Source organism: Setaria viridis, chromosome 8, assembly GCF_005286985.2.
Source record: "Setaria viridis chromosome 8, Setaria_viridis_v4.0, whole genome shotgun sequence".
In the NCBI taxonomy this organism is placed as follows: Eukaryota; Viridiplantae; Streptophyta; class Magnoliopsida; order Poales; family Poaceae; genus Setaria; species Setaria viridis.
In genome coordinates, this window is record NC_048270.2 from 34,594,486 (window position 1) to 34,615,064 (window position 20,579).

General features: G+C 41.1%; 1 long non-coding RNA gene and 1 pseudogene across 1 annotated transcript; one reads left to right on the forward strand and one right to left on the reverse strand.

Moving 5' to 3' along the window:
• The first annotated feature begins 10,396 nt into the window (after positions 1–10,396).
• Positions 10,397–14,242, forward strand: LOC117866366 (disease resistance protein RGA5-like; annotated as a pseudogene).
• Positions 14,243–14,800: 558 nt separating this feature from the next.
• On the reverse strand, positions 14,801–17,166 carry LOC140223642 (uncharacterized). The gene is made up of 3 exons (XR_011899006.1): positions 16,701–17,166; positions 16,158–16,207; positions 14,801–15,148 (listed from the first exon to the last, which is right to left on the reverse strand). It is a non-coding gene; the product is annotated as an uncharacterized lncRNA (long non-coding RNA).
• Between the last annotated feature and the right edge of the window lie 3,413 nt (positions 17,167–20,579).

Genomic DNA, 20,579 nt, shown 5'->3' on the forward strand with positions numbered 1-20,579 from the left:
AGGCAACGGATGCATGCTTACCAAGACCAAAGACTATCATATACACACACACACTACTCCCCTATGCCTTCGATGGCATTCAAAACATAATGTTGCATGGGTAGTAAGAGTAATTTGTGTTCCTCTTCTAACACTGAAGCATTAGAGGAAACCAAAAATACCACGAAGAGCATTGACTTGTTTAGCTGTGTGCGGGTAGCACAACCAAGCATGTAGCCATCTTATTCCATGCGTCCACCCGTTCAAACCATTCTTAAAAGCTTACGAACAAGAACTCGTGCCTGACAGAGATCGACGGAGATCGTCAGGCAGGCACTCGTGCCTGACAGACCGAGCTCTGAAGTCTGAACATGACACTTGTGACGGACAACAGAGCTCCAGATTCAATTTTCAGAGTGCTTTCAGTGATTTTTATCTCGACTGATAGCATGATTTCTGATAGGGTGATTTCAGGCGTTGGAACTTTGCTTGGTATACAAAGATGCTTATTCTAATTCTTCTGCAATGTGTTTGACAGCAGTAACTGTTGGCGATGGCTCGATCCCGATAGCTCACGGACATTCATCTTACAAATCTTAGGAAATCTTCAGGGGTTGCCTACCAAATCTGACCAACCCCAAATTGGTCCCTGTAGAGCCACTGATGTTAACCGCAGAGCATTAAGCCGATGCAGCCATACACTGTAGAAAATATATGATATCTGCAAGGCTTCCTTCCGGAGTTCCTCACTCAGGCATGGAAGAGACAGAGCATCCATCTTTTCTTATCCGGTGTAGCCAATCTCTTTTTTTAGTGTGGCTGGGTCTTCTCTTGGCTGCAACCAAAATTGACGAAACTAAAAACCAATAGCAGCATTAGCTCAGCCCCTATTTTCTGCAGACTTGCAGGCCGGTCACATAACTGAATGGGAAACATTTCTTGGATGCCTTGAAGCAACAGTCGCATGGTTACAACCCAGCTAGAATGAGTACAAATGTACAATAATATAGGAGATGGGTGTGTTAGCCTACCAGTCTACCACCACCCGTCGACTACGTTCGTCCTAGTGCGGCAAAAAACTGACGAGATTCGCTAAACCACCATCAGTTCAGCCCCTTCTTAATTTCCTTAGGTCACACCACATTGGCAGCCGGCAAACGATGGATGCACTCAGGACCGATGAATGATGCATTTACAGTCTGTTGGATCGTCGGATGACTGGCACCGATGGATGCATGCTTACAAGACTGTTATATATACTCTGTTGGCTCTTTTTCTAAAAAATATACTCTCTTGGCTTGAATGTCATTTAAAATGTTACAAAGAGATAGAACAGCCTGCATTTCTTTTTTTGAAACGAACCTGGCAGGAGAGCTGCCGATTATATTAAAAAGGAGGAATCCAGACTGGATAAATACAATGGATCAAAAATGAAATGACATGAGGCAAAATTGAGCCAGAAGAACAGCCTGCATTTCTCTTTCAAGCAGATGTACTAGAGAACTCGGAAGTATTGGAGGAAACCAAACTAGCCTGCTGAGATTTGACTTGTATAGCTGGATGATAAGCAACTACGCCAGCCTTATGGGCATGGTTGTCTATGCTTCCGTCGGTTCATATCTTTTTTTCACAATTCGCTACTCAGATCAGAGCCAACAATGGAAGTCTTTATCCAGGAATAGGATAGTGCTAGCAATCATTGTTGTCATGGCTACTAGTTCAATGAATAATGCCTGTTGATGATGATTAATTGATGCCGGTGGCTATGATATATTTATGCACAAATGCTTTGGTTTTACTAAAAAAACCAGTTTTACTGAACTTGGTTGCAGCGGCGTCGCAACAATTGCCATAGATGGCTAAGAAGTTTTTTACCTATTCACATAGTGGCAGTCTAGTTTACTTGTTCATTATTGTTTTTTTCTCTTTTCTGGCTTGTAACTGTATGATCGGATGAGTTGTTTGAAGACTCTGTTGACTTTTTTGAAAGACAAAAATTAAATTGAAACTCATGGTTGTCATACAATACGCATCTGAAGAAGAAACGCCACTATTTCACATTTGGATATTGCAAACTCTGAGCAAAATTAGTCCCATTCAAACATGATAAATCTTTCCATTTCAGGGCCGCAAAAAGCTGAAGAGGCTCGATTTCACATTTTCACTACTTTTGCGGTGAAATTTCCTTGTGATTTCTATGAATTGAAGGCAAATGGAGCAGCTCGATTCCAATCTGGTGCAAGTGAGCAAGGAAGCCTACCTCTCATGGAAGGCGATCATACATCATACGGTCTGTAATGTTGTTGGGACATTGTCCAGCTTTTCCGTCAACTTCTAGAGCAAAACTGAAAATTGCATATCTGTGTGCCACACTAATATGGTTGTGCATGTTCTCTGCACTTGTAATGTTGTACAAATGAATTTGGTTCTGGCAGAATGTTAGCTGATTGTGATGATGTACCTGATTTCCTATATATTTAGCAGTAGCAGTTGTAACCTTCAATCAACTGATGACACATTGCTTGATGCATTGGAGTATTGAACTGTATGTGCAGGAAGGCTTGCTCCAACAGAGAATTGGAGAAAGAGCCTTGGGAGGACAGGCGCGAGGAGACGGAGCGGGGATGAACCGGCTACGGAGAAGAAAGGCACGTCTTTGTAAATCAGTAGGGGCTTTTCTGCCAAAAATCGGATCGCGTAATCGCCATCCAATCTAGGGGCACTTTGTAAAGTATTCGATCGCGATTAATTGTCGTGATCCAAATTAGGGGTTGTTTGTAAAACATTGTGCCGGCGGCGACATCGCTGTCGTCGGTGACCCCCGCCGTCGTGCGTCACGCGCCACCGTCATGGTTGCCATCAACGCATCTGAACAAGAAACACCACCATTTCACGTTTCGGTGTCGCCAACAAACACGCTGATGCCATACAAAACGAGCTAGCTCATGATTCTGGTGTGTACTCATGATGGATGAATGGTGAAGAAAACTTGTTGGATGACCTGCACCAACAAATGCATGCTTACAAGGCTATTATATATACTCCCAAAGTCTTGGATGTCACTGAGTAACATGTATTTCTCTTGCAAGCAGCTGTGCACATTAGCCAGAGAACTCTGAAGTGTTGGAGGAAACCAAATTACTATGATGAGTCTTGAGTTGTGTAGCCAAATGCATCCGCCGTAACTCGGCAAGCTTGATGGCCATCTTCCGCCCGTTTAAATCATTTTTTCGCAATTATCTACTCTCAGCAGAGTAAACAAACCTGTTTAGCCCACAAACACTTCTACATACGATGGTACGTGTCATTATGGCGGGTGCCTTTTATTGTATCTAAAGTTGCATTAAACAACGGCACCAAGCCCATGGTATGTAATTGGTGCCGGCGGGTATGATGGATTTCTGGTCTCACGGCTTGACGAATAAACTGGAGGAGAAACCCGCCATTAAGCATTTACTCCTGCTTGTATGGTTTGGTTTAAGTTTTAGAGACTTGAGCCTGGATGTCTGAAGATGCCGGTTCTTACGGATAGGAGGGATTCATACTCACATTCTTGAGGTGCTCTGATATCTTCATAGGATAATGTTAAATGTTACAACATTGCATCCAAAACGAAGATTTGATGAGCGCAAGTATGGATGCACATTTTCTTTTTAGAAACTAAGCATTGCATGTGGCGTTTTCTTGTTTCCTGTCATAAAAAAGAAAATAAAAATAACAAGACAAATTGAAATTAATTTCAAGAACATTCGAATTTTGCGTGAATCATCATGTTTCACGGTCCATGTGCTCACATGATTTTTACGTGAATTGGCAGCATAATTTCTAATAGCTAGGGTAAAATACCAAAACACGGAAAAAATGAAATTGATTTCAAGATTAGTCGACTTTTCTGTGAATCATTATATTACACGTGCCATGTGTTTCTTCTCAGCGTGGTCTCATGATTTTCGACAAGCTAAACCTTACAGGTGGTCTTTTCTGATATCGTCTCATGATCTATTTTCCATTCCGGCAATCTGTGTGCACAGACTTCGCTGGAAGAGCAGGCCTCCGAAGCTGCGTCTTTCACCAGAGACTCTGCACCCGAGGAGTAGAAGGGTGATCAAGTTTTTAGGGAGCGTGTCTGTGCCACTGCTCATCGTTCGTCTACGACTACTTCCTAGAGGCACAACTGCACTGCAAACATCTGCACGGCATCGAGTTCTGATCGACTACATCGAATAAGCTCAACTAGCAATGTTGGGTAATGGCGCATCTGGTTCCTCCCGAACTGGCTCCGCCTAAGGGTACTTCTTTATGAACTTCTTGGTTCAATTCTTACAGTTCGTAGTATCCATTGCATGCTTTATGTTCACTGCAAATAAAATAGTATGCTATCTTTATTGTCATGTTTCATTTTATATTCGGATTAAACTGAACCGCAAATTGTCTCTAATTCCAACATTGGCAGCATAATTTCTAATAACTAGGGTAAAATACCAAAACACGAAAAAATGAAATTGATTTCAAGATTTGTTACTTTTCTGTGAATCAATTACACGTGCCATGTGTTTCTTCTCAGCGTGGTCTCATGATTTTCAAAAAGCTAAACCTTACAGGTGGTCTTTTCTTATTTCGTGTCTAAAAAAGAAAATAAAGATAACCCAAGAAAATGGAATTAATTCCAAGATCGGTTGACTTTTGTGTGAATCATTTACATGCACAGATGTGCCATGCATGCGTTTCTTCTTCTCAGTAACATGGTGATCTTCTGATCGCTGGAGGGATTCCTTGCTGCGTGTACACACAACACAAGACCACCAGTTCACGCAGTCACCATTGCCATTAGCGCCGTCCTTTGCGACGTGAACGCAAGACAGGGTGATCATGACTCATAAGGAGGGTCAGGGTCACGGATGTTAGTTGTAGACTTACCCACCACGTTGACGACGAAGAATCCTTTTAATTATTCCAGGGTGGCAACTGGCAAAGCCCGACGAGGCTTACTAAAGCATCCGTGTGTATACCATCAGTTAATCTCATTTCTCAATTTCCTTCAGGTCACATGACGTTGGCACCCGGTACAATGAAACACTGATGCATCGTGAAAAGAGCTCATGGTTCCGGAATGAGCAGTTTGTTGGATGACTTGCACTGCTTACAAGAGTGTTATGAATAAACACTCCCATGCCTTGGATGCCATTCAAAATGTTACCAAACATATGTAGAGTAACCTGCGTTTCTCTTTCAAGCAGGTATTTACGAAGTATTGGAGGAAACCAAATTACATGCTTTCACTTGTGTAGCTGAATGCATCCATGACAATTCGACGAGTCATATTAGCATATTCTTCCTTACTTCCTTACTCTGCCCTATTGAAATATTTCTCTCACAGTCTGCTAAAAAATTAGGGCCAACAAACACTTCTATATAAGATGGCGCGAGCCATAACAGTTGGTGTGGTAACTGTATCAAAGCTTGCACTAAACGCTGGAATTTGGCCCATGGTGCTAATAGTATACATGATCGTGACGGGTACGGATGGTCATGATGTATTTGAGAAAAGAGCGTCTGGTTCTTGCTGACTTCGATCGATGGCATGATCAATGACATGATCAAGTTTGCTACCTAGCTGGATCTGGATAAGAGCACATGTGTAATGTGGTGGTGCGGCACCAAAGTGTGGTGCTCGTTGTCAACCAATTAGCCATCAATCATGGTTTTTTTTTAAAAAAATGTCGGATACAAGAACTTTTGTATCTGTCTGACCTTGTTCATCTTCACTATACATCACAACCAGCTACACATGCAAACTAGATAATGCAATCTTCTATATTATTACTAATCAGACTCGTTTTGGAGCCTCCATGTCAATACTCATGAGATGCGCTAGAAAAAAAAGATAAATCCTTGAAATTCACATAAAAATAAAATATAAAATATGATCACGTTTATACATATATAGTGGCATAAGTTTAGCCACTTCTTGGTTTTCTTCGCTTCATGTCTCACACGACATTGCTGGCACCAAGCAAATAGAACACCTGATAACTAATAGATGAACATTGTAAAGTGAACTCACGATCCGGAGTGCACTCATGATAGATGAAGGATGCATGAACAGTTATTGGACGACGTGCAGCAACGGTTACATGCTTGCAAGCTAGATAAATACCAAAGACTGCCATATATACTCTCATGCCTTTGTTGCCGTTCAAATGTTACACGGTAGTATAGTATTAAGAGTAACTTGTGTGCAGGATCTTTTTTTTTGCAACTTGTAAGAACTAAGAACTATGAACTTTTTTTGATCTGATCTTTGGTCAACCATCACCTTTGATCTGAACTTTTTTACCGGCGGCAGCACAAATTTGGGAGGGACTCTGCGGCGGAGCATCAACCATCACCTTTGATCTGATCTTCAGAGTTCAGTCATATATATAGTTCAGTTAACTTAATGGTTATGCGTCTGAAGAAAAACCGCAATTATTTTACATTTTGATATCGCCAAACTCCTGCCAAATGCCTAATCCTTTTCAAACGATGATAAATATTTTCATTTCAGGGCGGCAAAATCTGAAGAGGCTCACTGTATATTGTACTTTAGTGCTACTATCAAGTTCAGCACCTTCTTCATTTCCTTGAGGTCACACCACATTAGCACCAGCAATCAAAACACTTACGCATCGTCAGATCAACTCATGGCTGGTGAATGATCCATGAACAATTGTTGGATGACTTTGCATCAACGGATGCATGCTTATATTACAAGCCAGAACAATGCTCAAGACTGTCATACTATCATATATATACTCCCGTGGCTTGGATGCCATTCAAAAATGCTGCAAGAGGTAGAGCAACTTGTAGTTCTCTGTCGAGGTGTAAACGAGCTGTGTATATTGGGAGGGAGCTCTGAAATGTTGGGATCACTACCGGAAATAGGAAAGTTACCGAGCGTAAAATCTTTGCCGAGTAATTTTTGTCGGGCACTCGGCAAACACCTCGTTTGCCGAGTGTATAGGTGCGGACACTCAACATACACAATGCACTCGGCAAACAACAGATTTGCCGAGTGTTGCGGAAAATACACTCGGCAAAAATCCAACTGACACTCGGCAATAATTTGACACTCGGTAACTCTCCAGCACGTGGATTGCACGTGCGCCGTCCGTTAGGGCAGTGTGCTGGCCATTAGTACTTTGCTGAGTGTCCGTTACCGACACTCGGCAAAGTTAGAGGTTGCCGAGTGCTTCCTCTAGACACTCGGCAAACTTAGAGTTTTGCCGAGTGTTTTCCGCCACCACTCCGCAAACATAGAGTTTTGCCGAGTGTTTCTGTTGGCACTCGGCAAAGACAAAACTTTTTTTCACCTCTGCCCTCCACACTTTTTCTACTCCCTACATACGGCATTTGGTACTGCATGTTAAAAGTTGGTCTATTTTTTGGTCTGTTTGCTATTTTTAATGAATTAATATCATTAATAGGAATTTATTGATTTAAGTCAAATTTTAACTGCAAGTGATTGAAATAATGGAATAAAATCTGTGAAAAAATCATATTCATGTTATTGAATCCGGATTGAGGTCTCAACCGGAAATGAAAAGAAATTTTGAACATTTGTTTTAAAAAACACTACCACGAACGTGTGGTTGAATGGTTTTTAAATTCTAAAAAAAGCAAACGAAGTGTGAAAATCACAAGATTTGTCAAGATGTCATGAAGCTACTCCTATGAGGCACTTTTCAACCATACAATCAATCTATAATTAAACTAGAAAGTACGGGTACTAGAAACTTACAATAGAAAAGCTACTAATGCAATCTCTTTAACTTTGTGCAGAATCAATCGGCAGCATCCAATGCTTTCTCGGAGCCATCATCTTGGTCGCAGTGGCCACCTACACATCCTCCTTAGTGACTTGTTTGAATGGCTAGTGTGTTAAGCAAACTTGTGAATTACTTGTTTAGACTAGAACCTATATGTACTTGTGAATGTTATTTGTGTGCTTGTGATGCTTGTGATGCAATCTATATGCCTGTGATGCAATTTATATGCATGTGATGCTTCTGTAGTTGTTATTTGAGAGGAGTCCTTTATATGTAACGAATCTGTTTTGCAGATAGAGGAAGGACACTTTGCCGAGTGTTATTTCTATTATTCTCGGACTACTTTGCCGAGTGTTTTTGTTACAACACTCGACAAGGCGCCATAAAATGCTGGCGGTAGCGGCTTCTTTGCCGAGTGCCATGCCAACGACACTTGGCAAAGTTTAAAAGTTTGCCGAGTGTCATGAGTACAACACTCGGTAAAATATAAATCTTCGCCGAGTGTCGAGCAGACGGCACTCGGCAACATGGAAATATTCGCCGAGTGTCGGGGAGGAGGCACTCGGCAAAATATAAATCTTTACTGAGTGTTCTTCCATCTGACACTCGGCAACAACTCCGTTACCGTGACATTCCGTGAACACCTTTTTGCCGAGTGTTTGGTTTCGCCGAGTGTTTTTTGACACTCAGCAAAGTCTTTGCCGAGTGCCCGACGTTTGACACTCGGCACTCGGCAAAGATACTGTTTGACGAGGAAAAATTTGCCGAGTCCTTTTTGCCGAGTGTTACACTCGACAAACGCTTTGCCGAGTATTTTTAGGTTTTCGCCAAGTGCCTAGAGCACTTGGCCAACTTACTGTTTCCCGTAGTGGTTATTGGAGGTAACCAAAATATCATCCTCAGCTTTGACTTGTGTGGCTTAGTTCATTCTAGGTAACTCAGCGGGCGACGTGGGCATATGGCTGTGGTATCTGGTACTTCTGCTTGTTCGGACGTTTTACTGGATTCACGATAAGTTATCTTCTCATGGTCTTTGTCGAGTACAACTGATGTAAAACGTCTGACACAGTGTATTGAAGCGGTCGATCCTCTCTCATTCTGATTGAACTCTTGGAGATAGCATACCAGTAGCAAAAATTCCTTCCTTTTCAAATTGAACAGAAAAAAGAAAAATGATACTGTGACAGATAAAGGACTTTGCAGGAACAGAGATATCATCTGTCGTTCAGTCGTGGAACCGACTCATGATAGATAAAGGACATTGCAGGAACAGAGAGGGACAGAGCCCGTCTCTGCTAACACTTGCCAACCTCTGTGCTTTGCGCTGGTCTTCTCTAGTTTAGCCAATCTTTTTTTTTCTGCCTGATGCAAAACTGACTAAACTCTCGGTGAAAGAAAAATTAAGGACTTCCACGAAGCAGGACTCTCTGGGCCTAGCACAGGCCTAAACACCAAGCTGCTGAGCCCAAATTTATTCCGCCAATGTCTCCATGATGTGCTTCCTGGTTAGGGGTCAAGAACTGTCCTTTATGACTTGATCCGATGCCTCGATGGTGTGGTTAGCGACTTTTGCCTGACAGACTGAACTATGTATGAAGAGACTATATTTTCTTTCTTTTTAAAAATAAAAAGCTAGACTTCACAGGTGGCTTGGTTGTTGTGCCTGCGCGTATTCCTTCGCTAGGCACCGAATTTGCTTGCATTCATAGAGCTTTCACTTGTGTAGCTGAATGCATCCACAACGACTCGGCGAGGCATGTGGGCATATTGTTCTTTACTTTTGCCTATTCAATCATTTCTCTCACGATCCACTACAAAAATCAGAGTCAACAAGATGGCATGAGTGATAATAGCGGACATGGTTGCTCTATCATAGATTGCACTGAACACTGGAATACGTCCTATATATGGTGCTAATAGTATACGTGTTTGTAACTGATATGGATAGACATGATGTATTATTTGTTAAAAGATCCTCTGGTTCTTGAATAGTTGATCAATTACATGAGTTTGCTACCTGGATGTGGTTGAGAACACAAGTGTAGTGTGGTGTCTAACTGTGGTGCTAGCATGACATGATCATGGTAGATGAATGATCCATGAATAATTGTTGCATGACTTGCATCAATGATCAATGGATGCATGCATAAAGCAACAATACCAAAGACTATCACACTATCATTTACCATTCAAAATGTTTCAAGAGGTAGACCTGTAGAACAACCTGTGTATCTTGCCGTCAAGCTGTACTCTAAAGTATTCAGCGACCAGCAAGCATTGAGTTTGGTGGTTGTACCAGTAGGTGAGCGGTGGTGCATTATTACCTTCACCGTCCGCTTCCACAGAGCATTGAGCTGGGTGGCTGCAGCAGCGACTTCGAATCAAGGGAGCTTGGTCCGGCGACGAGCGGCGGGGAGCCTGCACCGGCGGCGACAAGGCTCCATTGCGACCAGTACGTCTCACGCATTCTCGTTCTTTACAGCTACTAGGCCAGGATCTTTTCTAGTATTAAACTAGCCTAAGCAAGAATACGTCTTCAACTCGATTCGCAAGCCTGTGCACACACATACATGCATCTCACTTTCTTGCGCTCATCCAGGAGTGCTCATCGGAGAAATGGAGGTCATGGCTGGGGCACTGCCATGCGTCATAAAAAAACTCGGTGATAACTACTCACCGACAAGTTTATACTACTCAATTAACGTATCCCAACTAAACTTTCTCCTAAACGAAGCATTAATTGGGTTGGTAAGCTGGCGAGAGCCGCTACGCGTCATTCGACATGCGAGCGGGCCCCACCATGTGCGTCTCGTCCTCCACCTCTCACGCACCCTCTTCAACTGTCGGTGGAGCACCCTCTTCAACCTTCCCCCCGGGCATCTGCATCCCATCGACCTCTGCTTCGTGCTCTTCAATCTTCAATCTTCTTCATGCCCATCCATTCCCAATAGGCAATAGCTACAACCTACAAAAAGGCAGGGCGAGCACCCGCATCCGAAGGTAAAGAAGATATATTAATATGATTTCTGTCGTTAGCTTCTCTCCAATTAACCTTACACATTGGTCTTCCCCAGGGACAAATCCATGGAGATCGTGACCGGGGCAATTCCAAGCCTCCTGCACAAGCTCGGTGAGTTGCTAGTTGGCGAGTACAATCTGCAAAAGGAGGTGAAGGGAGGGATCATCTTCCTCCAAGCTGAGCTCGAGAGCATGCAAGGTGCCCTCGAGAAGATTTCGAGAACACCGGCAGACAAGATTGACGACCAGGACAAGATCTGGGCTAGAAAAGTGAGAGAGATGTCCTACGATATCGAGGACAATATTGACAAATATATCGTGCAGTGCAAGGGGAGGAAGACGGCCGAACAGCATAGCTTCAGGGAAGCCATTGATAGGACCCTCAAATGGTTCAGGCAGCCTAAGATTCGTCGTAAGATTGCTACAGAAATCAGAGAGATCAAGAGCCGTGTCATAGAGGTGCATGAACGGCGCCGCAGGTATGAGGTCAGCCTTGGTGTTGATAAGCCTGTAACTGTGGACCCTCGTTTATTCGCTCAGTACACGGAGGTGAAAGAGCTTGTTGGAATTGATGAGGCAAGGGATGAGTTAATCAGCAAGATTATGATAGAAGAGAATGAAGTTCCCAAGAAGCAAGGCAGGATAGTTTCAATTGTTGGATTTGGAGGTCTGGGAAAGACAACTCTTGCCAATGCAGTGTACAAAAAGATTAGAGCACAATTTGATTGCTATGCTTTTGTTTCTGTTTCTCAAACTCCTGACCTGAAGAAACTATACAAATGCTTGCTATATGATCTTGGCAAGAGCATCAACGAAGAAACATTGGATGAGAGGCGACTCATAGAAGCACTCAGAGAATTCCTTGAAGACAAAAGGTACGAAAGCATTCCTTTCGCCAATTTATACATATGAACTTTTTTGGACTGATAATTTATGCCCTCTGTTCACAATACTATAAGTCTACATAGGGTTAATTAAATGTTCATGCACGTGGCACCTATTAAATTACAAAATACAACCACTTAAGCTTTACCACAACATTATTAAGTGCAAATAATTTCCTCACTGGACTTATTTTATCCACAGACTTGCCAATCCAGCTGCTCCCGAGCTATTTTAATTTAATCATTAAACCATTAGCAGTGGTCTAGTTTGCTTAATTTTCTTGTAGCTGGTATATGAACAACATTAGAGCTTTCTTCAGTCCTTAAACCACTATTTTTGCTAATAACTTGGCATATGTGTAGGTATTTTGTTGTTGTTGATGATGTATGGGATATATCAGTTTGGAAAATGATTAGATGTGCTTTGCCTGATAATGATGTTGGATATACTATTATTACAACAACCCGTATTTCTGATGTTGCTGAACAAGCTGGGGTGCTTACAACATGAAACCTCTTTGTTTGAATAACTCCTGACAACTATTGTATAGAAGAATATTTGGTAATGGGAACAAAGACAACAATGAAGAAGAAGAAAAATGTCCTCATGAGGAGCTAGCCGAAGTATCTGACAGAATACTGAAGAAATGTGCCGGTGTGCCATTAGCTATAATTACGATGGCTAGTTTGCTAGCTTGCAAAGCAAGAGATAAAATGGAGTGGTATGAGGTGTGCAATTCTGTTGGTACTGGTCTGGAAAATAATCTAGATGTGGAGAATATGAGAAAGATTTTGTCATTTAGCTATTATGAGCTACCATGCCATTTAAGGGCTTGCTTGTTATATTTGAGCATGTTTCCTGAAGATTATATAATTGAGAAGGATCGTTTGATAAGGATGTGGTTAGGTGAAGGTTTTATCCAATGTGAAAAAGTAGGGAAGAGCCTATTTGAACTTGGAGAGAGTTATTTCAATGAGCTTATAAACAGGAGCATGATCCAACCAGAATATGATCTTGATGACATAATGATACAAGGTTGTCGTGTACATGATATGGTGCTTGATCTTATCCGCTCCTTGTCAAGTGAAGAAAACTTTGCTACTGTACTAAGTGATATGGGAGGCACATCTCCGTCAAATACGATTCGGAGGTTGTCCCTTCAGAATGGCCAAGAAAGTCATGTGATAGCTCAAGCTACTTTCAGCATGAAACATGCAAGGTCGGTTGTTGTCTTTCCAGCTGCTGCTTCTCTAGTGCCACCTCTTGACTGCTGCCGAGTTTTACGTGTTCTGGATTTAGAGGATTGCAATCTTTCACAAGCTAATAGTAGCCTTAAGTACCTTGGGAATCTACATCACTTGAGGTACTTGGGACTATTTAAGACAGGTATTTCTCAGCTCCCGGAAGAAATAGTAAACCTGCAGTTTCTACAGACATTGGATGTAAAGCACAACAAAATTTCCAGGTTGCCTTCGAGTATTGTCCAGCTAAGAAAGTTGATGTGCCTATACATTAACTGGACTACAATAGTTCCAAATGGAATTGGAAACCTAACATGCCTTGAACAGCTGTCAAGGTTACGCATTAATGACTCCACCAGAAACATTATAGAAGAGTTGGACCAGCTAACTGAACTGAGGCAGCTGTCCATTCAATTGGACGAGTGGAACGATAAGCTGTTGGAATGCCTATGCAAGCTACAAAAGATGCAGGAACTAACTATCACGGTCTATCCTGGTCAACGCAGCATCGGCGGATTGGATGCTTGGGTCGCCCCTCAACATCTCCGTGAATTGGATACACAACGCAGTATTAAGGAGATAAATGAACAGGTGATGAGAGAGTAGCAATATCACTAAGAAATCAAGGAGGTGTATTGCATCAAACAAGTAAGATCATTCATCAAGAAGGAGATGCATGATCAAGATCAAGCAGTGATCAAGGAGAGAGGAAATAAACAGACAAGGATTGAGGGTCTAACATTTGCAAGATAAGAAGTGCAAATGAAAAGAGCTCAAGTTATCAAGGAGGATTGAGAAAAGAAAATGATCAAGGAGTGAGAATATTTTCCAGAAAGGTCAAGGATAAGGCAGGAATTGTTTATATAGTAAAGCAGACCTTAGGAAGTGACCATTGCTACCTAGGCTTACGTCCTACAGTCGATACGGCTCTGATACCACTTCTGTCACACCCGGTTTTAAGGACAAAACCAAGTGCTACCTATATGTATGCCAGGATCAAGTTTCATACATATAGTGACATCATTAGTGAATAACAGCAACAGTATCACGTAAAAAGATACAAAGACTTACGAAACCATCAGAGATATACAGCTTAATTATGGAAACGGAGGCTCCAAACTTCACAGGCAATCGACTGGGGGTTGCGTACGCCTAGAACTCAGCATCATCTTCGGAACAACTTCATAGCAGCTTCTTCTTCTGAGCAATGTTGTTTATAGCAAGGGTGAGCACTTGTCGTACTCAGCAAGTGTGAGGAGAATATGAATGCAAGGGTTAAACAAGGAAAGGCTGACTGGTTGACTGCATTAAGCATTTTTAGTTGGTCAAATTTTATTAGCACCAGATTACTAAGGTATAAGTATATACCAACCCACAATTAATAGAAACATAAACATAAGCCATAAGCATATGGCACAACCATAACCATAGCATAAACCACAATTTAAATCCATCTTCAAGTATATTACTCATGTGAGGGTCCAGGCCGCTCTTAACCGTGAGCACGGCTGATCGATCAGTTTTACACTCTGCAGAGGTCGCACATCTTTACCCACAATTCGCGTAAAAGCTCAAAAGAACTTTAGACCCAACCACGCTTGTGCTGATCAGGCACAATACCACACTTCCGAGGTGTGATTGCATAGGGACGCTACGAGGCCTTTACAAAGATTCATTAGTCAGTGGTAACCCGCTAAGGTTTCGGTGTCTGGCGTGCACCACCCATCCCAGGTAAAATGCAACGACTCAGTCCCCCCTCTTGCCTCATCACGAGTAAGGTCACCCCAGACTAAGGTTTCTAATTATTCAGCCAAGACCAGAGCCATTTAGTCTTGTGGTAGCACTGTTTTCCTGGGTGGTCGCTCCATGTTCCAATTAAATATTGTAATCTTGTATTAACAAAAGGTATATCATAAATAGAATAAGTTCACCATGTTGTTCATTAGAACCACCATAACCCAAGTATAGCAGCTAAGCATAGCTACCCAACAGAAAGGTAAACCCAGGTTGGCAAGGAATAATCATAAAAACTAGGCAAACCTTAATAGGACCCAACAAATTTAATGCAAGCATGTGCAATAGTGATTAAATAAAGTTATTAGGACAAAAGTACAAGGACACACTTGCCTTTCTCCAGCGACAAGTTACTTCTTACTGCTCTTCGGCTCTTGCTCTCTTGAAACTCTTAATCTTCAAAGCTTTCGAACAGCGATCCTTCTACTCGAAGCAATCACCGGCACAATCATACAAGTAAACAAACAAATACAACTAAGAGCAGTACACCAAAACAAAAGGAAAGCTTTAAAAGAGCGTACTAACGACAAGGCTCGATCTAAGGTCACGCGAACGTAAGGAACGCTTAAAACGGAACTATGGTTGAAAAGATAAAGCTATCGAGAGTTTTGAATTATAAAAGAAAGATAAGAGCTACAAGCTTTATTTATTTTAGTTGAGAAAAGCAATGTAAAGATATTTCAGAGAAATATCCTTAGTTAGAATTAATCAAGTCATATTTATATTTTCATGAGAAAAGACGGTGTAAAGCTTACTCCAATTTTATTTATAAATATTTGAGTACAATTTATGCAAATTAAACATTTAATTTAAAAATAAGATACATGTAGACATCTAAGCGTATAGCTTTACATCTCGAGTTCAACTAAGTAGATTAAATTAAAAACACATTTATATTTATATAAGCCAAATTAATATTTAATTATGAAAACTCGAGATATAACCTATACAGATTTTATTTAGAAAACAAATTGAATAAACATTAATCAAATTGAATTTAATTTATGAAACGCCGAGGTATAACTCTTAGTGGCTTTTAATTGGAAGAATTATTTAGATAGGCATTAATCCAATTAACTTTAGTTTATGAAAAACCGATATATAACCTAATTGGCTTTTATTTAGAAGAGGGTATGAAGTAGGCATTAATCAAATTAACAATTATTATGAAAAACGATGTTTAACACTAAATAGATTTTATTTAGAGAAGAACTCGTTTGTCAGGCATTAATCAATTTTAATATAAATTTTATTTTCAAAAACATGTGTGAAGGAAAACATTACCACTAACGTGTAATTTACATCATTATGAATCTAACGCAACTTGAACGGACGAAAACGGAATTAAAACGTAGAATCTATGGGTTAAACAACGTTGCAGGGGTCTAAACGTAATTAACCGTAGACTTGGAGGGTTAGCAAGGAAAATTACCAAGACTCAGAGAATAGTCACTGCGAATAGATGGATCTTCGGGGTTAGATCTGCAAAAGAGGATGGCTTGGATCAGATTGCAAGGAGCTGAAAGTTACAGGGGGTTTTCTACAAGGTTTGAAAGACACAAGAAATAAGCTGAAAATTTGAGTTTTCCTCAGGGGCCTAAGAGCAAAATCACCATCATCTTCAACCTTCCAACGCACTCCAACTGACTGGTAACATGTTGGCCATAGACCGTGGTCTAGGCCGGTCCTGCCGGCGGCGACGGCCGTGGCTGGGGCGGCTTGCGCGAGCGGCGGGTGGATGCGCCAGCAGGGAGGCTCGGCCGGCGGCTCCGGCGGCGCAGGCGGCGGCGCAGGCGGCGGCGCAGCGTGCAGGCGGCGGGCGGACGAACGGACCAGGCGTGCTGGCCCAAGTTGCGTACAGAAACAGGATGGATGGAGAGAGAGAAAGAGTGGATAGCCGGAAACGAAGCCCGATCTCGCGCATGAACGGCAAAATGGAACGATATCGACGAGACGAACAAGATGGTGTGCTCACCTTCGGCCAGAGATGAACAATGGCGGTGGAAAAGCTCGCCGGAGTTGGGGAAGACGACGGAGCCGACATCGGATTCATGCAATCCACCACACCATGGCGTAGAGCTCGAAGAGAGGAACTCCATGGTGGTGTCGGTTTTCGCCGGAAGTCCACGGTTTCGCCGGAAAAGCTCGCCGGAGTTTGACGAAGACCGAACTTTGACTTCAGATCTACGGAGTTAGGAGATGCAACTCGTGAAAAGGTTTTCAGATCTGAAATCCTCGCGTCGAGACGAACGCGGTGATATATATATATAGGCCACACTCGGAAAAAGATATTTTCGAGTTGACTTTTTATTTTCGGAATTTCTGATTTTATTTATCTGCGCGAAAACAATTCCAGAAATAGCTGGACTCGTTTTCTAGAGCGAGAAAGATACCTAGAAAATTCCGAAAAATCTGAGATAAATCTCAGAGATGGATTGGGATGCAAGGAATCCAAATAAAATACTTGGAGCTCGTGAAAAGGATTTTAGAACCTTCCAAAAATTGGATTTAGCTCTAGGAAAAGGAGAATAAATTCCAAAAAAAGATGGAAAATCCTCCCAAGGGTCTGGGCAACGTCTAAACGCATTTTTCAAACTTTTGCGCTTAAGAAACACCAAGATGCAACGACATGAATGCACAGACATAGAACAACATTATTTAATTTAGAAAAGCAAACAATTATTTTTTTCCTATACTAAATTTCCTGTAAAGAAAAAAAAATAAATGTTGGGAAAATTTTAAAATTATGAGAAAATTATTGTTTATTTATTCTTTTTATTCACATCCTGAAATTCAGAAATTTCAGGGTGTGACAGAAAAGTTAAAGATTATAAATGTGGATGAAAATATTATAGAGTAATTACTAACTAAATCTATCACAATTGGATGAAGATAATAAGTATATATATCTATTGTGTTTGAATATTTAACAAATGAGAGGTAGCTTATGGTAATATTTTTTAGCAATGTAGTCCCATTTTTTTTTCCATTGGAGACTCCGCATTAGTTCCCATCAGACAAGCTAGAAAAAAAAAGAGACAAATTCTCATAAAAATCAAAAACATCAAACACCAATCCTGTAAAATCTAATAATCATAGCCATTGATCTATTATATTTTCTAAAAAGTTACCCACCACTATCATTGTGAAAATATTCAAAAATGAGCTCTAAACCTATATCTAAATTACCGAGCTCAGCTATTATAAAAAATAATCTAAAGTAATCCCATAATCTTCATCCAATTTACTAATACATATCATTATAAAGCATAAATTAAAATGTCATTCTAAAATTTTATCTATACTACCCACGTAAGTTGTTTTTAAAAATAACCTAAATTAAACATCTAAATCTTAATCTAATTATATTCATGTGCATCATACATAAATGTCAAAAATAAACTAATATATGATTCTAAATTACCTATTTATGTCATTATTAATATAAAAATACTAAGTTAAAGTATATACACACGATGAGTGTCACCATTTAGACCATTTATACATGTACGTGAGGAATCGATGAAAAATATTGATTTGTATGCTAAACATAATGTATGGAGGATTGGAGGTGCGATACAAAATGGAAAAAGTATGAATATGGATGAAAAAGTGCATAGAGTAATTATTAATTAAAAATCAATCACAATCGGATAAAGATAGGTACATATCTATATAAGTATTATGTTGACGTATTGAAAAAAATAAGAGAGTAGTAGGTAATCAATTTTGATTATTAGCTAGGAGTTTAATTTGTAAATAATTTTCAAATACAATAGCTTCTAAAAATATTAACCCGTGCGGGAGCACGGGTTGATGGACTAGTGGTGTCTAATTGTGGCAGATAAATAACTCCAACTCTTTCGAGAACTCCAACCCTCTGTCTTCCTCCGAAGTGTATATGTATACATACACATTTAACAGCTTCAATGGGTGTGGCTACAGAGTCGCCGATCAAGAACTAGATCATTTTCTTCCTGTTTAGTGACTACCTGACAGACTGAACTATGAAGTCTGAACAGGCCAGTTCTGACAGACCTCAGAGCTTCAAAATCAGATTTTCAGCGTGCTTTCGTCATTTGCCAGTAGCGATGCTTGAAGGAAAAAGTAACATCAAAACATTTTAAAGTGAAACATTTTCTTTTCACAAAAGAATAACAAGCTAAACCTCACAGGCCATTCGGGGGAAGCTAGAGGATGCAAGGGAAAAAGGGGGACGCAATGGAGGAGGCGAATTCCGGTGACGCTAACACCGAGCGAGACGCTGGTGGTGGGCCGGAACGAACGCGTCCAGGTCGAAATCTTTTTACTACAAGGTGCCTTCAATTCAGTTCATCCCCTTCTCCATTTCCTTCATGCGCGACATTGGCACCCGGCAAACAAAATCACTGATGCATCGTGAAAAAAGCTCATGACTCCGGGAGGCATTCATGATACATGGATGATTTTTGAACAGTTGTTGGGATCGCTTGGCACCGCTTGTAGGCGTGTTATATATACACTCTGCCATGCCTTAAGTACAGAGTAACCTGCGTTTTCTCTTTCAAGCAGTTAGCTAGTCTTTGAACTATATGAAGCATTGGAGGAAACCAAATTACGAGCTTTGACTTTTGTAGCTGAACGCATCCACAAATTTGGTGAGGCATATGGGCACATTCAGACAATCTTTGATCTTGATCACTTTCGGCCTGTACAAATCTTTTCTCTTTCACACAATTCCAAACACGAAGAACCAGTGAAGACTTTGTATATACGATGGTATAAGCCATAATGGTGCGTATCGTTATCGTGGTCCATGTTGCTAATGGTATACAGAAGTTCAATTTATTGGTACAAGTGGCCATGATGTATTTGTGAAAAGAGCATCCTGTTCTTGCTGACTTCATTGATAACACGATCAGGTTCGCTATTTGGATGTGTCGATCGTGACCGGACTTCAGAATGCTACCTTCCTTTGTTAGGCGTGTTACAACTTACAAGAACTGTAAAGAAGAAATAGAAACTCAGTTAACATCATATCACATACAATGAATCACATCTCATCGACAGATATTTGTCTGAGCTTCTCTTCATCTCCGCTACGGCATTGCACCCAGCAGCCTTCTACATGGCGTTTATGTTTTTTGTCCTGTGATTCTATAATGGATGAAGAACCGGTTACAGGTGATCCTCGGAAGGTCACCTGAGCTTTTCCTTAAGGCCCGTCGAATGAATTTGTCCGCGTGCTCCTCATGCTCCCTCGACGCACGCATCCACGTCCATCCCGGCCGGCGATCACCGGTCATATAAGCTGATTAGGCTGATAGCTATATGATTGAAGCGACGGCAGCACAAACTCGGGCGAGGGACGGACTCTGTTATCGAGCGTCAACCATCATCGTTTACATGTTGTTCAGAATTCAGTCATATGGTTCAGTTCACTTCTTGGTTGTCAGGTATTTCCGGGAGGCAAAAACTGACTAGACTCACTGAAGCATGTACGCATAGTGCCATCTGTTCATCACATCAGTGGGAGGTCCTGAAAGGGAGTTTAGATAGAAGAGATTAAAATTACATTGTTTGTTTGGTGGGAATGGGAGTTTTAATGGGATGAGGAATAGGAGTTTAATGGGATAAGGAATGGGAGTTTAGAGAGGCAACTCCCACTTATCATTTCCCCAGGGGAGGGGTGGGAATTAGGTAAGAATTTGTTTTAAATGGAAGATGAATGCATCTACACCGTTTATCATAACTTAAGATATAATTTCCCACTGCTAAACCCTCACACCAAACAACGGATATCTAGTTTCACTTAAACTCCCACTCTTAATTCCCTCCAAAAGACAAACAAGGAAATGGCACTAAAAATCATATT